Source organism: Oryctolagus cuniculus, chromosome 2 (genome assembly GCF_051225735.1).
Source record: "Oryctolagus cuniculus isolate XC-2025 breed Fujian yellow rabbit chromosome 2, ASM5122573v1, whole genome shotgun sequence".
NCBI lineage: Eukaryota > Metazoa > Chordata > Mammalia > Lagomorpha > Leporidae > Oryctolagus > Oryctolagus cuniculus.
In genome coordinates this window covers 31,030,388-31,048,733 of record NC_142868.1, presented here as the reverse complement: position 1 = coordinate 31,048,733, position 18,346 = coordinate 31,030,388, and the positions used below count along the sequence as shown (strand labels likewise).

At 39.1% G+C, this 18,346-nt stretch overlaps 1 pseudogene; it reads right to left on the bottom strand.

Moving 5' to 3' along the window:
- Positions 1–16,614: 16,614 nt before the first annotated feature.
- Positions 16,615–16,675, bottom strand: LOC127490433 (U6 spliceosomal RNA; annotated as a pseudogene).
- Between the last annotated feature and the right edge of the window lie 1,671 nt (positions 16,676–18,346).

The following is an 18,346-nucleotide window of genomic DNA, read 5'->3' as shown; positions in this document are numbered from 1 at the left end:
GAGAAAAAGAGAGCCTGACTTGAGAGGGGATAGAGGATTTGAGGGAAGTAAGAGAGATGACATACAAGTTTTCTCAAGACAGATAAATTATGAATAATACTCTTTTAATGATGGTCACATGAAGTTCGTTCTCTTGTCCTTCACAAGAGAAACTATTAATACAGAATCTGTTCCCCGATATTGTTTATACACAATCCTGAATAGAGCACTGTCATTTTTGCAGTTGTTTTCCAGTGTGTTTTTGTAGCAACACACATCATTTTACTATATGTAAGAAGTCCTGGGTTAATTGGAAAGTCTTAATAATGGATATGAGATATATCTGTTAATCCTGAATTATGTATATGAAATAAGATACTGGAAGTGACTAAATAGAGCCCCATTCTATATTGACATTTTTTAAAAAGATCAATTAAAACTGCATAAAATGTAGTGCACCGAGTCTGAATATAAATATCATTCCCTTCCACTAGATTATTTCAATATTTTGTGATTAAATATATCTTGTTTTTCCTTAAGGAATGAGCATATCTTCACAATATTTTGAGTACTGATGAGTCCTTACTCCAAACACACCCAGGTTGTAGTAGGAGGACACAGCAGGTGGGGGAATAGATGGCTCTGCCATCCTGTGCTGAGCACAAAGCATTACTCATTCCACTTAGTGAACATGGCCAAAACATGAAGAGATGAGTCTCACTCTCCTTTACCCTCACAAATCCTCAGTGTTAAATTGAAAGAACTTCATGCACATGTGGTCTTCCTCTCAATGAGAATTTTTCTTTCAGATTTAGAACAAAATTTAAATTATGATAATGAAAGATCATTAGAAAATGAGCTCATTATTTTGATTCTGACTCCTATCCATCCTTGAAATGATGGTTAACATTATTTAATAGGAACCCTTGTTGGCTAGGAAGGAAGGAAATTCAGGGGATGGGTTTTCTTATTTTTAAATCAGTAAAAATTTTTACCTAACGATTGAAGAAGACAGTGCTAGATTAGGTATGTTTATGTCTAGGACGAAAGCATAAAGCAGATATTTCCACAAAGATTTACCTAAGCAAATAGTAAATTGTGGGGAGCAACTGGGAGCAACTCGGACTAGACTAAGTTACTGGAATTAAGACTTATTCTATGCATCTGCTCTCCCACAATATGGCGCTGGGAGAGGAGTAAACTTCTACACAGCTGCCTCTCGCCAATTTGATTGACTGAGCTGCAGGAGCTGATCCTGCTCCTGATTGGAGGAGAGCAGCGTACTCAGTGTGTGGGTATCAGAGTTGGGATTGGTGGAAGAGGACTATAAAGGAGGAGAGAGACAGCATGCACCAGGAACATCTATCTGAAGGAACACCTGAGTAGCCCCTGAGAGAGCCGGCCGGCGGTGTGCCGCTCCCCCGCGGAAGTGGGGAAAAGTGGCAGGGGGAACCGCCCTTCCACGGAGGTGGAAGGGTCGGTAGCCAACCCGGGAAGAACCAGCAGCAAACCCGGGAAGGGCCGAGCAGACAAAAGAACAGCGCAGGGTCCTGTGTCGTTCCTCCACGAAGATGGGGAGCGACATAATGGTGCCGTGACTCGGATAGGAAGCCTGGGCAGGGTTTAGTGTCGTTCCTCCACGAAGAGGGGGAGCGACATAAATTAAACAAAGTGTCTTAAGATTTTGATAAGAATTAGAGTGGCATAGGGAATTTATCATTAGATGCTAGACAACTACCAATAACATGCTAAGCAAGCAAGCTAGCTATAAATTGCATGGGGTATTGCCGATAATGGATGTGGCAGTTGGTTAGCTACCTATGAGACTTTTGTGTTTCCCACTGCATAGTATGCAATTCTCGGTAGGAGGTGCCTGCACAGACAGGAACAGTATTTTCTGGACATTCTTCTATCCAGATCTGGCCAAGTTCTTAGCAATGGAAGATGAGAAGTAACATGGAATCATTCCAAGGCCAAAGTTTGTAAGAAGCTTTGCTGCGTTTGTTTTCTGGCTGGAGGGGTTCACACTGGTGCTAGGAGGTCAACCACAAGACCACAAGGAGGAAGGAGCTTGGGTCTTTTATCTTCCATGTGGAATGTTATGTTTGGAGGAAATAAAATCATTTGTAAACACTGAAGTTTTGGAGGGATCTCCCAACTAATGTTTAGAACTGCAAGGATGTCTCATCCAAAAGGTAGATATGTTGCTATGTATTAAAAAATAAAGTCTGTCTCTACTCTTTTCAACTTACTATTAGCTGTGCTCTCCACAAAAGAAGGAAATATTGACATGATATTCATGTTTTAAAGACTGTTTATAAATGCATGGGATTATTGCTTTGAAATGCCACATGCCCAAATATCACTTCTGTTTCTATTCCTTTCTTCTATGTCCTAGAGTTTTAACTGGGCTAAAAACATGCTGAATTTGGGATCCCACCATACTAATTTTTTGACCTGCATTTGCAATGTTTCATGTTTGTATACCATTGGGCTATCCAAGAATGCTAAGATTCCACAATGGGAATCAAATATGGGGCATGAAATGTGAGAAAAAGGAGACCAGAGGGGCTGGCGCCATGGCTCACTTGGTTAACCCTCCACCTGCGGTGCCAGCATCCCATATGGGCGCCAGGTTCTAGTCCTGGCTGCTCCTCTTCCAGTCCAGCTCTCTGCTATGGCATGGGAAGGCAGTGGAGGATGGCCCAAGTGCTTGGGCACCTGTACCCGCATGGGAGACCAGGAAGAAGCACCTGGCTCCTGGCTTCAGATCGGTGCAGCGCCGGCCATAGCAGCCATTTGGGGGTGAACCAACAGAAGGAAGATCTTTCTCTCTGTCTCTCTCTATCTCAATGTCTAACTATCTGTCAAAAAAAAAAAAAAAAAAAGAAAAGAAAAAAGAAAAAGGAGACCAGAACAGAGAGGAGACAGGATACAAATGCACAGCCAAAACAAATTTATTCAAGAAGAAAAATAAATTCACAGAGGTGGCCACCTGCTGATGTGCAAGCAGACCAAACACGTGGCAAAAGGCCCAGTCCTCCAGAGGGCTGGGTCTTACATAGTTTAGGGTGGGCTAAGGGTCTAGAGGAGTAGAAGCTTGGAAGGGCAGCAGGCAGAGGTAAGTTTCTGCTTACAGGTTTTTCAGATTTTTTCAAAAGAATGCAGAGTGTGGGTGGGGAAGTGTACAGGGTGTGGGACTGAACTGGTCTCTTGAATGAAAGCAGGGGTAAAGGAGTCCATCAGGGAAGGAAATAAGATGGCTGAGGCTTATGTCCTTGTTCCATCAGATATGACGGGCAAGTTAAAAACAAAAAACTCAACAAACTAAACAGCCAAACACTGCACTTGTACTGCTAATACGTAGAGGTTCTTTATTCAAAACAGCGAACAACACATAAATAACATTTTGATTGTTGGGTGCATGATCCTGGATCTGGTGTACAAGCCTTGGTGACCTAAAGGTTTGCTGTGCTCTGAATCTTTGACTTTTACCATTTTCACAGTTATACCCATATTTTCTGTGGTTATATTCATGGAAATATTACATATAACCATATGTGATATATGTGTAAGAATACAGTATGGTTCTTACCTTGGGGCTATGTTTGTCTGTGAGTGTGTATATAAATTCTACTTGCTTGGACTTCTAAGCACTCAGATACTTATTTGAAGACATTTATTTATATCCTAATTTTAGGTGGTAGTAATTTATGCTTTTCCTATCTCTGACCACCTTTCTCCTGTACCATATCTATAGGTGCTCCTGACTATAGTCTAATGAAGTTGCATTTCTTGCACAGTGGAAGAGTCCTTATAATATTACTGCTCTTACTACAGTATAACTTATCCAGTCGACTCTTCATTGCAGGGCATGCCTCTCACAGTGCGTGCTGTTCTTCCAAACAAGATATCCCTTTCAGCTTCAACTTCCATCTCCGTTTTATTCCTGATAGCCAATTTCTGGACGAACAACAGAACCCCCAGAGGAATGTCTATTAATGGTGGATCTTGAGGAGGAGAAATTTGGAGTGGGCCCAGTTTGCTTTACCCTGCCCTTCCCGGAGAGTTTGTCCATGTTAGAAGGCAAGGAATCCTATTTGGTGCATTTTCAATTGTGGATGGTCACTACAGTGACCTGCGGACTCAAGCATCCTCTTTCACTGCAGATCTATTTTACTATTCACTATTTCAGGCCATTCTTAGCTCACTGAAGCTCTGTTTTCCCAGCTGGTAACAAGGCAACCTATCTCAATCCTCAGGATAAGTATTCACATAGAGAAGGAGCTGGGATATCACTAAGTCTTCAGCCAAAGGCATTGTCTGGTACAGAGAGGGGATGGCTGGGCGGGTGAGTCATGCAGCATATCCTTAAATCTATAGGTTAGAGACTTCCATTCTGATGCTTCAGGGAAATACTGATCTCCCTCTGTTTTGGGAGAGGATTGTGAATAGGGAGAGGTGTTGACATAGAACTTAAAGGTCCCTGTGCTGTGGGTGGCATTCCTGTCCTATATTTTATGTCAGTTCCCCAATATAGTTCCTTCTTCTCACTTGACTCTGCACAGACATAGTGACCCACTTTTGTACTGCTTATTTTAACCCTGAGGATTCTTTTTGCCTGTAATCTCTGTTGTAGTGGGAAAAAGGCATATAAAGTCAACTGTGTTCATCCTCTATTGCTGCTGTAACAAGTTACCACAAAGTTTGGGTCTAGGCACAACACAGATATGCTATCTTGTAGGTCTGGAAGTCGAAATCCAAACTTTGGTCTCAAAAGACTAAGGGCTTGACAAGGTTGAATTTCTTTCTGAATATTCTAGGGGAGAACCCACTTCTGTGTCTCTCCTGGTTTCTGGAGGCTTCCAGCCTTCCTTAGCTCTTGGACTCTTCCCTCATCTTCAAAGCCTGCCATGATACATTTTCTCTCCAACCATTCTTCTGAAGTTACTAGCTTCCTCGGGCTCACCTCTGCTTCCCACTTCCACTTATAAGGAAATTTCTGATTGCATTGATCCTCCTAGTGTATGATAGTCTTCCCACTTTACAATCTGTACTCATGGATTCCAGGAACTAGGAATGTGGCCATCTTTGGGAAGCTGAGGGCATTATTCCACTTACCACATCATTTGCAACCTCAGGGTCATCTCTAGCTCTGCCTGTTAGAGTCAGGTGTATCTTCTCTTTTCAATGCTTGCTTCTGGTAGTATGATTAGGTTAGAAACATTTAGGTAGACCCTATCATTTTTTTTCTGGTTTTCACTTTTACTATTCATTTGATCAACATCTCAATTTCCATCTCTTTTTCATCTACTAAGTTTAGTCCTCCTAAAATTCTGTTGCCTGGGAGATGCCCACAGGATTGGAAATATGTCAACAAACCTAGAGAAATGCTATACTTTATTTGGAAATTAAAAACCTATGTTTGGTGTCAGATGAAATAGTTTGGAGGCAGAAAAAGACACAAGAACAAGGAGGTACTTCTGAGAAATGGTTAAGTAGGTAAGCTTTTTCATTTGTGGAACTTGAGTTTTATGTCAGTGACTAAATATTATAGTGCAAAACAGATACTTTACTAGCTATCATTTTTGTCCTTTTTTAACCATGCAGAATGTTTTTCAGGAAGGTGAAGAATTATAAATCAAGCAATTAAATTATTATATTGAAAAGCAGCAGGTGTATGACAAATAAAACTATGGACTACCAAGAAAACACTGGTTCTTACTCCTATAATAATACAAAGCAATTACAAAGTTTGCCACTGCCCATCCAAGCACATCAAAAGTTGTTGGTCATCTCTAGCAATTAGCATTTTCTATTTCACAAAGCAATTATTTATATTATTTTTTCTAATGGGTTTTTAAAATCACATCCATCATCCATCCAAATAGCATTTCTTAACTCTATTACTAAAACATTTAAAATGTTGCATTTATTTCATAATCAGAGAGGCAAAAACTAGTTTAAGCAATATTTGAAAACCAGGTCTTAATGTGTAGATCAGGTGATACTGTTAGCCCAGCAAGGGAGTAATGAGACCAACTCTGCAGATACTAGTTTGTTCTCTGATAAACTTCCTATCTAAATTTGTCTGTTAAGTGCCCTGGCATCCTTAAAAATCACGCATTAAAAATCTCTATCTGATAGATTCCTATAATTAAAATAATGCCATCTGCTAATTTCAAGTCACTCACCTTGATGCCAGGTATACACCTAGAAATGGGTAAGATCTAATAAATATCCTCACAAATACTGAGGATGCGATACATGGTTGCAGCTAAAACAGGAGAAAGGTAAACTGTCCAAAGTGTGACAAAGTGGTGCAAAAATATTCTAAGTATATATGGATCAGAAGAAAGAGGAATTCATACCTGGTCTCTAAGAACCATGTGAGCTCTATTGATGGTTGCATTTATGAAGGAGGCAGTAATACAGTTGGGCAATGAAGGGCATATGAGTATAAGAAGACCCAGGCACACTAAGGAAGGATGAATGAGAGCAACAGCTGTCACTGAACTTCTCTGGTACTACTCTCTGGCCACATCCTTCAATTTATGGCCATACTGGTCTCCTTAAAAATAAAATTATGATCCCATCTTTCCTATCTTAGGAATCTTCAATGTTTTCCAATCACTTTCAGTGAAGGCCAAATGCCTTAAAATGGCCACACACCTATAGAACTGGCTCCTGCTAAATCCTTCAGCCATATTCCTTATATCTACTTCCAGAAGGAATCCTTGTAGCCTGCTTTAACCCATTGCCTTTACTGACTCCCTTTAGTTCAGAAGGCACTTGTTCTCGTAACCAATATGCATAATTTCACGTGAGTATGCTCAACTAAGATGGCACAGCTTCCTCTTGTTTTTTTTTTTTTTTTTTAACTTTTATTTAATGAATATAAATTTCCAAAGTACAGCTTATGGATTACAATGGCTCCCCCCCCCCATAATGTCCCTCCCACCCACAACCCTCCCCTTTCATCTTGACATCCTAGAGGATTCTCATGGGCTCTTATTGCACAACAGAAAGCAAGAGACACCCTCAAGTGGGCTGCACCTGTTCCTGACCGCATCAAGTCCTTCTCAATGGTTTTCCCTGGTCCTTGGAATGACCTCACTTCCTTCTCCTCCAATGTCTCTTTTTATCTGCCTATCTAAGTCCAACTCAGCCTTATAGCAGAGCCTAAACTTATTTCCCTAAGCTTACTTTTTTGATGCTGAACGGTTGGTGGTCTTTGCTGTACGACCTCAGGGCAATTGTATCTGGTGAGATAGAAGAGCCATTGTGGAAAACAGTATGTATTTTCCTCAAGAAACTAAAATAACTACCCTATGATTCAGGAATCCCACAACTGGATATATATCCAATAGAAGTTAAATAATTTTGTCAAAGAGACATCTGCACTACCATTTTTACTGCAGCACTCTTCACAATAGCCAGGGTATAGAAACTTTGAGCATCCATCAGTTGATGGATAAAGCAAACATCGTACATGCACATGATGGTATGCTATTTGGCCATAAAAAGGATGAAATCAGGCCAGCACTGTGGTGTAGTAGGTAAAGCCACTAATCACGGTGCTGGCAACCCATAGGGGCACTGGTTCAAGACTCAGCTGCTCCACTTCAGATTCAGATCTCTGCTGTGGCCTGCGAAAGCAGTGGAAAATGGCCGAAGTCCTTGGGCCCCTGCACCTGGAACCTGACTTTGGATCTGCTCAGCTCCGGCCATTGAGGCCATTTGGGGAGTGAACCAGAAGATGGAAGACACCCCTCTCTCTCTTTCTCTCTCACTCTCTGCTTCTGCCTCTCTGTGGATCTGCCTTTAAATAAATAAATAAATCTTAAAAAAAATAATTGGAGTATAATTGTGATTTTCAGAATCTGGGGAGAGTAGGAAGGAGATGAAGATTAGGAAAGGTTGCTTAACTGGTACTAAGTTATAATTTTATAGGTGTAAGAAGTTCCTGTATCCTATTGCATACTACAGTGAATATAGATAATGATACTGTACCATTTTTGCTGAATAAAATAATATTAAAAATTTTGAAAATTTACCACATGAAGACAGCTTACATGTTTGAAGAGATCGATTCATTTGCTCTGATTAGAAAATATGCAGTATATAGATGTATAGAAACCTCACATATATAGTATCCCATAAATATGTACAATTCTTATATATGAGTTAAAATAATGTTTGAAATTTTTCAACAAAAACTGAGTATTTGAAATTCTCTGCAATATTTGCCTTTCCATTTAACATAGTAAATCTATGCTTTGGGAGACTATATACATCTTGCTAACCATTGATCTCCATGTACTAACAGCATATCTGGAACCTGCAAACTTTCAAATACATGATTTTGAATAAAAGAACAGATGAAGAGATATGATTAGAAGGACAAGCTATAACCAGACTGGAAAAGGCCTTGAATTCAATGGTAAGGATTTTATTGTAGAGGAAATGAGGATGTCTGCTTTTGAATAAACAACTTGGATGCTGAACCAATATCTAGATGTGTAATGACTGGGCATTTCAAACAACAAATCTCTATCTCCAATCCTAGATTAAATTGAGATGCACTCAGACACACAGCACAACTTGCTTTTGTTATTTTTGTATATATAGAGATTCAAGTTCTCATTTCCCACTTCATCTCTCTCTCTCTTGTCTGTTCTATATAATGTCAATATATTTCTTAGACAGTCTATTTTCTTCCAATGTAAGCAGTCTTTCTTTTTTGGTTGCATTTGCTTATTCCATTGCTTGTGCGCTAATAGTGACAACAACAAAAATATTTCCCAATCGCTCCAGCTATTCCTTGATTTCTATGAAGGTCTGAATCCAGAGATATTGACCTTTTAAATAGTTTTCTTGAGGTAAGATTGTAGTCTAGTAGTTAAGATAAGGTATGGGATGTTCATATCCCATATGCAACCACCTAGGATTGAGTCCTGGCTCTGCTTCCCATTCTAGCTTTTTGCCATTTAGTACCCTGGGAGGCAGCAGGAGATAGCTCAGCAGATGGTCTCCCCTGCCCATGTGGGAGACCTGGAAGGAGTTCTGGACCCACTGATTCAGTCTGGCCATGTTCCTGCTGTCATAGGCATTCGAGGAGTGGACCAGTAAATGGAAGATCTCTGTCTTCTTATGTCTCTCTGTCTTGTAAATAAATAAAAATTCAAAATAGAGGGGCTGGTGCTGTAGTATAGCAGGCAAAGCCACCACTGTGGTGCCAGCATCCCATTTGGGTTCCACTTCCAGTCCTGGCTGCTCCATTTCCAATCCAGCTCTCTGCTAATTTGCCTAGGAAGGCAGCAGGGTCCATGTGGGAGACCTGGATGAAGTCCCAGGCTCATGGCTTCAGCTTGGTCCTATCCCAGACTTTGAGGCTATTTCGGGGTTGAACTAGCAGATGGACAATCTCTCTCTCTCTCTCTCTCTTTCTCTCTTTCTCTCTTTCTCTCTCTTTCTGTCTCTCCTTCTCTCTATATAACTCTGCCTTTCAAATAAATAAATCTTAAAAAATTCAAAAAGCACTTAAAAATAAAAAACTTTATTTTGCACTTGAAATAAATAATTTTATTATTTCTCTCCTTCACTCTGATCAGATGACATATTCTCTTACTAATAAAAGCATTTCTTTTTCTTATTTATTCATTAATAGAAACTCCCATCCTTACATCCTTTTGTCCAATCTAAAAGGATGGTCCTGTCTGAGTAATGAACACCTTTAAGGCTGTCTGCTTCAGCGTTGCCCTTAGGAACCTGTGGAAAAGCACAGCTCCTTCTTGTTTTTGCCAGTAATTAAAAACCATGGGAAAGAGGAGCAGAATTTAGAGCAGCTGATGTAGTAAGACTTACTTCTCTATGGCAACAACCATGTAAGCCTCAACCTCTAATGTTCTGTAACACTCACAGGTTTGAGGCATCTTTGCAGTCTAAAGTACCAGTTTCCCGACCTGCATACCTGGCTAACACCTCAATATAAGTTGCAGTTGAGACTTTACTCTTTCAAAATGAGCTTTACTCGGGACTAAAAGAAAGTAAACTGAAATTATGTCATTGCAAAAATTAAAGGAAAAAAAGGAAGGAAAGAGGGGCATTGAGGGAGGGAGAGAGAGAAGGAAGTATTATTACTTTCTTAGAATTTTATCTATGAAATGTTCTGTTTTTGTTAATATTTTTAATAAATAAAATACTCCATGAAGCTGCTGTGACCTTGGCATGGGTGTCTATAGAGATCCCGGTTAAGTTGCAGAGACTGCAAGTTTCTGCTTAACAGGCAGGAGATGGCAGAGCGGAGACAAACATGAAGAGAAACTCAAGCTTACCTTCACACATTCTGTTCATGTTCGCAGTGTACATGGTGGTGGTCACCTCTTTTTGCTATAGCTCATTAGAGGAAGCTAAGCCTAAGGAGCAACTGATTCTATAAAGATAAAATATACTAAGAGTCTTCCTGTAGCTGAAGATACAACACTGGCTTGCCTTGATTAGCAAACCAGAGAGGTTTTTGTGTTTAACTTGGATTTAAAGCAAGAAATGCCCTACTTGGAGGACTAAGCTCTTGACCTCAAGTCATTACTGGTTTTCTGAACCTGTCCACCATTATATAAATACCCTAATGCTTTTAAATTGGAAAAATACAACTCCAGTACCTATAATTGAAAAAAAAATCATCCACATTTTAGTGTTACTTTTCCCTTAGGTAGCTGTAATAATCTTTTCCTGGACCTGGACAATGAATAATTATACATTTAGACATTTCGGGTCTTCAGATAAAGACTTCACCTGCAGCGTCCTTTCTCAGAGATCTTTTCCTTGCAGTTCACATTGATTCTTTGTACAATTGCTCTATTTATAGGTGGTGAGATTGGAGGAAGATTGTGCTTCACTATTAGAAAGAGCTGCTGTTTCCCTGGCACTTAGAAACACATATAATAATGTTATTGTTGTCTTTGAGGTCAGACCTTCTATCAAAAGAAATACTTCTCACTTTAAGTTCCAAAAGCAAGTGTCAACCATGCCGGTGCCTTCCACATCTTTAAAAGCTTAAATAAGATTTCACACAAAATAAAGGAAATATAAACAGCAATTTGTCAAGATCCTGACACGTTGCTAATGTGTGATGGACTCCTTTGCCCTCCAGAAAGACGATATTCAAAAGGAACTCGAGTTCATCTAACATTTTTCTGAACTCGGTGTGTTAAAGGGCACCTCTTGGAGCAGAACCATCTTTGAAGATACATGGTTTCTTTCTTCAGTAACTAATATTTTTCTCATGTTGTTTACCTATTCAGACAGAAGCTTCAGAAGTAGAAAAACATGCCATTTACGATTCATGTGCAGGAGAAGTTTGCACACCTTCCTCGGGTATGAATTTTATTTACTAGGCTACACGGAAGGACTGACGGGAGGAGTTAGATGGTTAGCAAGGCTAATGTTGTGCTTAGGACTCCTGCTCTGAGAGCAAACTCTAGGCTGATTTAGGAGGTAACTGCTTGAGGCATTTTGCTCTTGTTTTTGTTAACTCAGGGCTCTCCCAAATCAACCCATTTTCTAATAGCAGATTTCCCCATGGAACATACATGATAGGCTAATAAGTAACCAAGAGTCAGGTTTTCTTCTTTTTTTAAAAGATTTATTTATTTATTTGAAAGGCAGAGTTACAGAAAGGCAGAGAAAGAGAGAGAGAAAAATCTTCCATCTGCAGGTTCACTCCCCAAATGGCTACAATGGCCAGAGCTGGGCCAATCTGAAGCCAGGAGCCAGGAGCTTCTTGACAATGGTTGTACATGTGCAGCTCTGGCCGTTGCAGCCAACTGGAGAGTGAACCCGTGCATGGAAGTCCTCTCTCTCTCTCTCTTCTTCTCCTTCTCTCTCTTTGAAACAAATAGATAAATCTTTAAAAAATAAAAAAAGAATACCTGAGATTAAGTCTGGCTGCTGATTTAGGTCCAGCTTCTTACAAATGTACACCCTGAGAGGCAGAAAGAGATAGCTCAAGTAGGTTGGTCCCTTCCATCCATGTGAGAGGCCCATATGGAGTTTCTATATCATGACTACATGGTATCCCAGTCCTGGCTGTTGTGGGCATTTGGGGACTGAATAATGTATGGAAGGTTCTCTCCTCCCTCTCCCTCATCTGTCTCTATCTCTCTCTTGCTCTTTGTTAGTCTTCCTTTCAAATAAATAAAAAAAGAAACAAAAATACATAAAACTGGCCAATTACAAAGCATTACAGCCTCAAGACCATAAATAACTTAGCATGGCTTATAGATGGGATAAAACAAATGTTTAATTATGATGAGTTCAAGGTGCCACAGCAGAGAAAAGAAGCATACACATAGCTCTGCCTGTCAAGGGGGATCTTGTCAAAAGGGATGAGGAGTATTGAGATGAATCTTGAGTTCCCAGGATCTGATTTGTCCTATAGGGAGAGCAGTGGCTAAAGCAGGAATTCAAGTATTATCATATTGAAGATGCTGTGAGAGCATACACTGGATGCATGAAATAATAACTGTCGGATATGACAATGTGTGTCCATGGGCAGACAGACAAAATCATAAAAGAAATCACTCAGGATGCTTTATCCTATTCTGGAAGTGATATACCCTTGAATACTTTTTCAGTAGGGGAGAGACATATTCTGATCTGTGTTTCAGATAAATAATCCCATCTGTAACATGGAAGAAAGCTGAAGGGGCCAATACTGAAAGAAAGCAGGATTTTAAAGAGGTGATTAAAATAGTTGAGATTAAAAAAAAGAACATGCACATGTACTGCTATTGTCAAGGAGGCTGAAAAAGAAAAAACAGATTTAAAGAATATGGTGACTAATGTATCTGCCACTGAGTGAGAAAATTGTTGTAATGGGGAAGATGGCAGCAGAGGAACATTTGGGAATCAGCGGGAGTAGGGGAAGAAGGTGATACACTTGGTCTTATTGTCTCTGCATTCGTTGTGCAGTACTTCAGGATGGATGGTTGTACGACCTGGTGAGATATTTAGACTTTGTGATTAGGACAGAGGTCAGTTAACTCAGCTGAAAAATACTGGTGGATGAAACAATCCAGGGTGATAGTTCTCACAAATGCTTGAAAATACGTTAAGGTTTTTGAAATGATTTAGAAATCAAAGTAATTGGTAGATATATACAGTTGAGGAATATCAGCAAAAAATTGTTATCTAGATCTTTGATAATAGATTTAGACTTCAAAAAATATAGACCATAAAAGTAAAAAAAAATATTGTAACCTGACATAGAAAAATCATCTAGACTATGTTAGTGTTATAAAGAATTTCCGTGTGAAGAGATTTTATAAAATCCTAGAGTGATGGAACTCTATTTTTCTCTCCTCCCCACCTAAGGAGATATAATTTGTTTCAAAGAAAGAAAAGCCTTACACTTTCTGATATTTCTTTAGTTGGCAATGGATAGATGCTTCTTCAATTTAGTGGAATAAGATTGAGTCACGTAAAGTTAGTGACAGCATAATCCAAACTTCTTCAATTTAGTATAACCACCTATAGGTGTGTGTTGCTCTGAGTGGGCCTGTTGGCTCTAAAGCAATCCATGTTGCGCACTGAGAAGTAGGTTCATGCTCCGTGTGTATCTATGGTACACATATGTGTTGTATGTGTGAGGGTCCGAGAATGGCATATGCATGTGTGTACCCCAGTGTATATGTGTTCTCTTTGTGAGTACTTATATAACTTCCTTCCTAACTAAAATTATCTGAAATAATGTGAGTCAATAGATCTAGATTAAACTATTTGATCATTAAGATCCAGAATTCTAAAATGATGTTGCATGGTGACTATGTAGGGTGATTCCACTATCAAACATCGTTTGAAACTATGTTAAGACCACATGTGCTGTATGTTTTGGCATAGCAAGTAAAGGCCATGCCTGTTTGCCAGCATCCAAAGGGGCTACCCAAGTGTTTGGCCCCTGCCCCCCACATAGGAGACCTGGATGAACGTTTTGGTTTTGGCCTGGCCCAGCACTACCTGTTGCAGCCAGGGAGTGAACGATCAAATGGAAGATCTCTGTCTCTCTATCTTTCTTTGTGACTCTGACTTTCAAATAAGTAAATATATAAATAGTTTAAAAGATCCCATATGATGTTTTATAATGCAACTGAGTAGCTTATATCTTACTTAAACTGAAATTATGATCATATTTTTCAAATAAATACTTGATAATTCAGATTTATCAGCTTAAGTTCTCTTGAAAGACAAATTATTAGGCAAGATTTTTGAATTCACTTGTTAATAAATCTAATGAAAACATAATTTCTTGTTCCAGCTGGTTGCTCAAAATACTAATGTTCTAATTTTCAGAAATTAATACATTTTGTCATTAATATATAGAAAATAAATTCCTGCTCTTCAGAATTCTGGTGGCTTACATCATTAGCAGTTTAATTTTAAGAAACACATTTTTCTATTCTTCATCATAATTGAATAGTTCCCTGTATTATTTTGTGTCTAAAGACAAATTACAGTTCTAGAATATAAAATTGTGTGTGTGCATGTGAAATATACTATTTGAAGTTTTTGCTCCTTATTTCACAAATGAATTGTCAAGGATAATTTCTGAAGATCTATGAGCACCTGGGATGAATAAGTAAGACAAATACTTATAATTCTATAAAGATTTGTCATTCCTCAGGCCAATCTAATCTACTTTTGATGTAATGGATGAGAATCTACTAATATTCAGGCAAGGTTAAGAGAATCACATTACCTAAATCAGGTAAGTGATATATTGAAGTAATATATCTACAAATTTATTGTATGATTCCTGAAATATCTTTGCCTATTGGCTTCAAATGTCGAGAATATTTATTAATTTCATCAGACAAAACAAAATATAGCTTGCCTCTTATGTAGACACTATTGTTACAAATACCACTACAAATGAATAAACAAGTTTTAATCAGGCAGATAGTTGATTAAAACAGAGTGGATAATATTTCTGTTTTAGATTCTTGGAGGTGTAAGACAATCTGAATATTGAACTGAATTGATAAGTCTACATGTTAAAAGGACTGATTTGTATAATTACCTTCATTACTAAGTGTTAGTTGTCTGGGGCCAGTGCTGTGGCATAGTGGGCTAAGCCTCTGCCTGCAGTACCAGCATCCCATATGGGTACCGGTTCAACTCCTGGCTGCCTCACTTCTGATCCAGCTCTCTGCTTTGGCCTGAGAAAGCAGTAGAAGATGGTCCGAGTGCTTGGGACCCTACACCCATGAGGTAGACCTGGAAAGAGTTCTTGGCTCCTGCTCGGGTTGGCTCAGCCCCAGCCGTTGCAGCCGTTTGAGGAGTGAACGAGTGAATGGAAGACTTCTCTGTCTCTGCCTCTCTGTAACTCTTTTCTTCAAATAAATAAATAAATATTTAAAAGTGTTAATTGTCTTGGTATTTTTGACAAAGATAAAGAATTAAAGATTTAAAAAATCTTTACTAATATGTTATTTTCTTCATTTGCTGCTTTTGTTTCTTACAGTTTTTTTTTTTTTTATAAATCAATTCCTAAACACAAAAGTGTAGAGGCACAACAGAAAAATATTTCTTCACCCATAAAACCAAAAAGATAGTGATATGCTGCATGCCTTATAAGTAAGAAATTCTATCATTTAATGATCAACAGAAAATTGAATGGCTCATCTATTAAAAGATTTTTGAAAGTTCAAAATAAAATTATAACTGAAAAATAATCTCATTAAAATTAATTTCTAGATATTTATTTTTCTTTACCTACTTCTCTATCCCTTTTTTTAGATTTATTTATTTATTTATTTGAAAGTCATAGTTACACAGAGAGAGAAGGAGAGGCAGAGAGAGAGAGAGGTCTTCCATCCACTGGTTCACTCCCCAGTTGGCTGCAACAGCCGGAGATGCTCCAATCCAGAGCCAGAAGCCAGGAGCTTCTTCTGGGTCTTTCCACGTGGGTGCAGGGGCCCAGGGATTTGGGCCACCTTGCACTGCTTTCCCAGGCCATAGCAGAGAGCTGGATCAGAAGTGAAGTTGTGAGGGCTCAAACCAGCACTCATATGGGACGCCAGCACTGCAGGCGGCAGCTTTACCCACTAAGCCACAGTGCTGGCCCCATAGTTCTCTTTTTATATGCCTATTTTTGTATATTGTTTACCAACTAACTGATTGTAATAAGTTATTTCAAAATTCAGCAGTTGAGGAAAACTCACATTTATTATTGCACATTTTCTGTGAGTAGGAAATATAGATATGGCCTCTTTGGGTGCTAATGGCTCAATGTCTTTAGTGTGGTGTCAGTCAAGCTGTTATTTGGAATTTCAGTCACATCAGGTCTCAACTGGTGCTACAGGATAAACTTATACAGCTACAAGGTTATCATCAGGACTCAAAGATTCAATTCTAAGCTCAGTCATTTAATTGCTGGCTTACTTCAGATGATCCATTTCCAACCTTATCTACATAGCCTCTCTAAGGGCTTCCTTGGCAACTGGTTTACATCAGGATGTGCATTCCAAATGAAATATTATGGAAAGATCCAAATTGACAGTGTAGTCTTTTATAACCTAATGATGGAAGTGATAACCCATTACTACTCCCATACTGTACCCATTAGAAGATAATCAGTGGCCACGCTAATCTTCTCTGTATTATTCCAATTTTAGTATATGTGCTTCGGAAGCAAACAGATTCAATACGATCCCAATCAAAATTCAGCAACATTCTTCTCAGATCTAGAAACAACTGTGCTGAAATTCATATGAAAACATAAGAGACCCTGGATAGCAAAAGCAATCTTGTACAACAAAAACAAAACCAGAGACATCACAGTACCATATTTCAAGACATACTACAGGGCAATTATAATGATAGAAGCCTGGTACTGGCAAAATCCAACTCATAGACCATGGAACAGAATTGAAACTCCAGAAATCAATCCATGCATCTACATCCAACTTTTCTTTGACAAAGAAGCTAAAATCAATCCCTGGAGCAAGGACAGTCTCTTCAACAAACAATGCTGGGAAAACACAATCTCCATGTGCAAACGTTTGAAACAAGACCCCTACCTTATACCTTATACAAAAGCATTTCAAAATGGCTGAAGGATCTAAATCCATGACCTGAAACCATTAAATTACTAGAGGAAAACATTTGGGAAACTCTGTAAAACATTGGCATAGGCAAAGATTTCTTAGAAAAGACACAAGAAGCACAGGCAATGCAATCAAAGCCAAAATTGACAAATGGGGTAACATCAAGCTGAGAAGCTTCTGCACTGCAAAAGAAACTCTCAGCAAAGTGAAGAGGCAACCTACAGAATGGGAGAAATATTTGCAAATCATGAAACTGATAAAAGATTGATTAATAGCCAGAATGTATAAAGAGCTCAGAAAACTCCACAACAACCAAAACAAATAATCCAGTTAAGAAATGAGCATGGGGCCAGCTCTGTGGCACAGCGGGTTAAAGCCCTGTCCTGAAGCACCGGCATCAGATATGGGCTCCGGTTCTAATCCCGGCTGCTCCTCTTCTGATCCAGCTCTCTGCTATGGCCTGGGATAACAGTGAAAGATGGCCCGAGTCCTTGGACCCCTGCACCCGGGTGAGAACTCCTGGCTCCTCTCTACGGAATGGCGCAGCTCTGGCCATTGCGGCCATCTGGGGAGTGAACCAGCGGATGGAAGACCTCTCTCTTTAGGTCTAGAGACCTACCTGTCTCTGTAACTTTGTCTTTCAAATATATAAAATAAATCTTTAAAAAAAGAAATGAGCAAAGGACTTAAACAGGCACTTTTCAAGAGAAGAAATGTAAATGGCCAACAAACACATGAGAAAATGCTCCAGACCACTAGCCATCAGGGAAATGCATATCAAAACCACAATAAGGTTTCACCTCACTTCAATTAGAATGGCTGTCTACAGAAATCAACAAACAAAAAATATCGGCAAGGATGTAAGGAAAAAAGTACCCTAATCCACTGTTGGTGAGAATGTAAACAGGTGTAGCTACTGTGGAAGACAGAATGGAGTACCAAAGAAATCTGAAAATAGCTCTACCATATGACCTAGCCATCCTACTCCTGGGAAGTTACCAAAATAAAATGAGGTCAGCATATGAAAGAGTTATCTGTACCCCCATGTTCATTGCTGTTCAATTCACAATAGCTATGATAGGAAATCATCTCGGATGTCCATCAACACCATCAATTTATGACTGGATAAAGTATGTATGGTATATATACACTGTGGAATACTACTCAGTGGTTAAAAAATGAAATCCTGTCTTTTTGGTCCAAAATTGATGCAACTGGAAACCGTTAGTGAAATAAGCCAGTCCCCCAAAGACAAATAT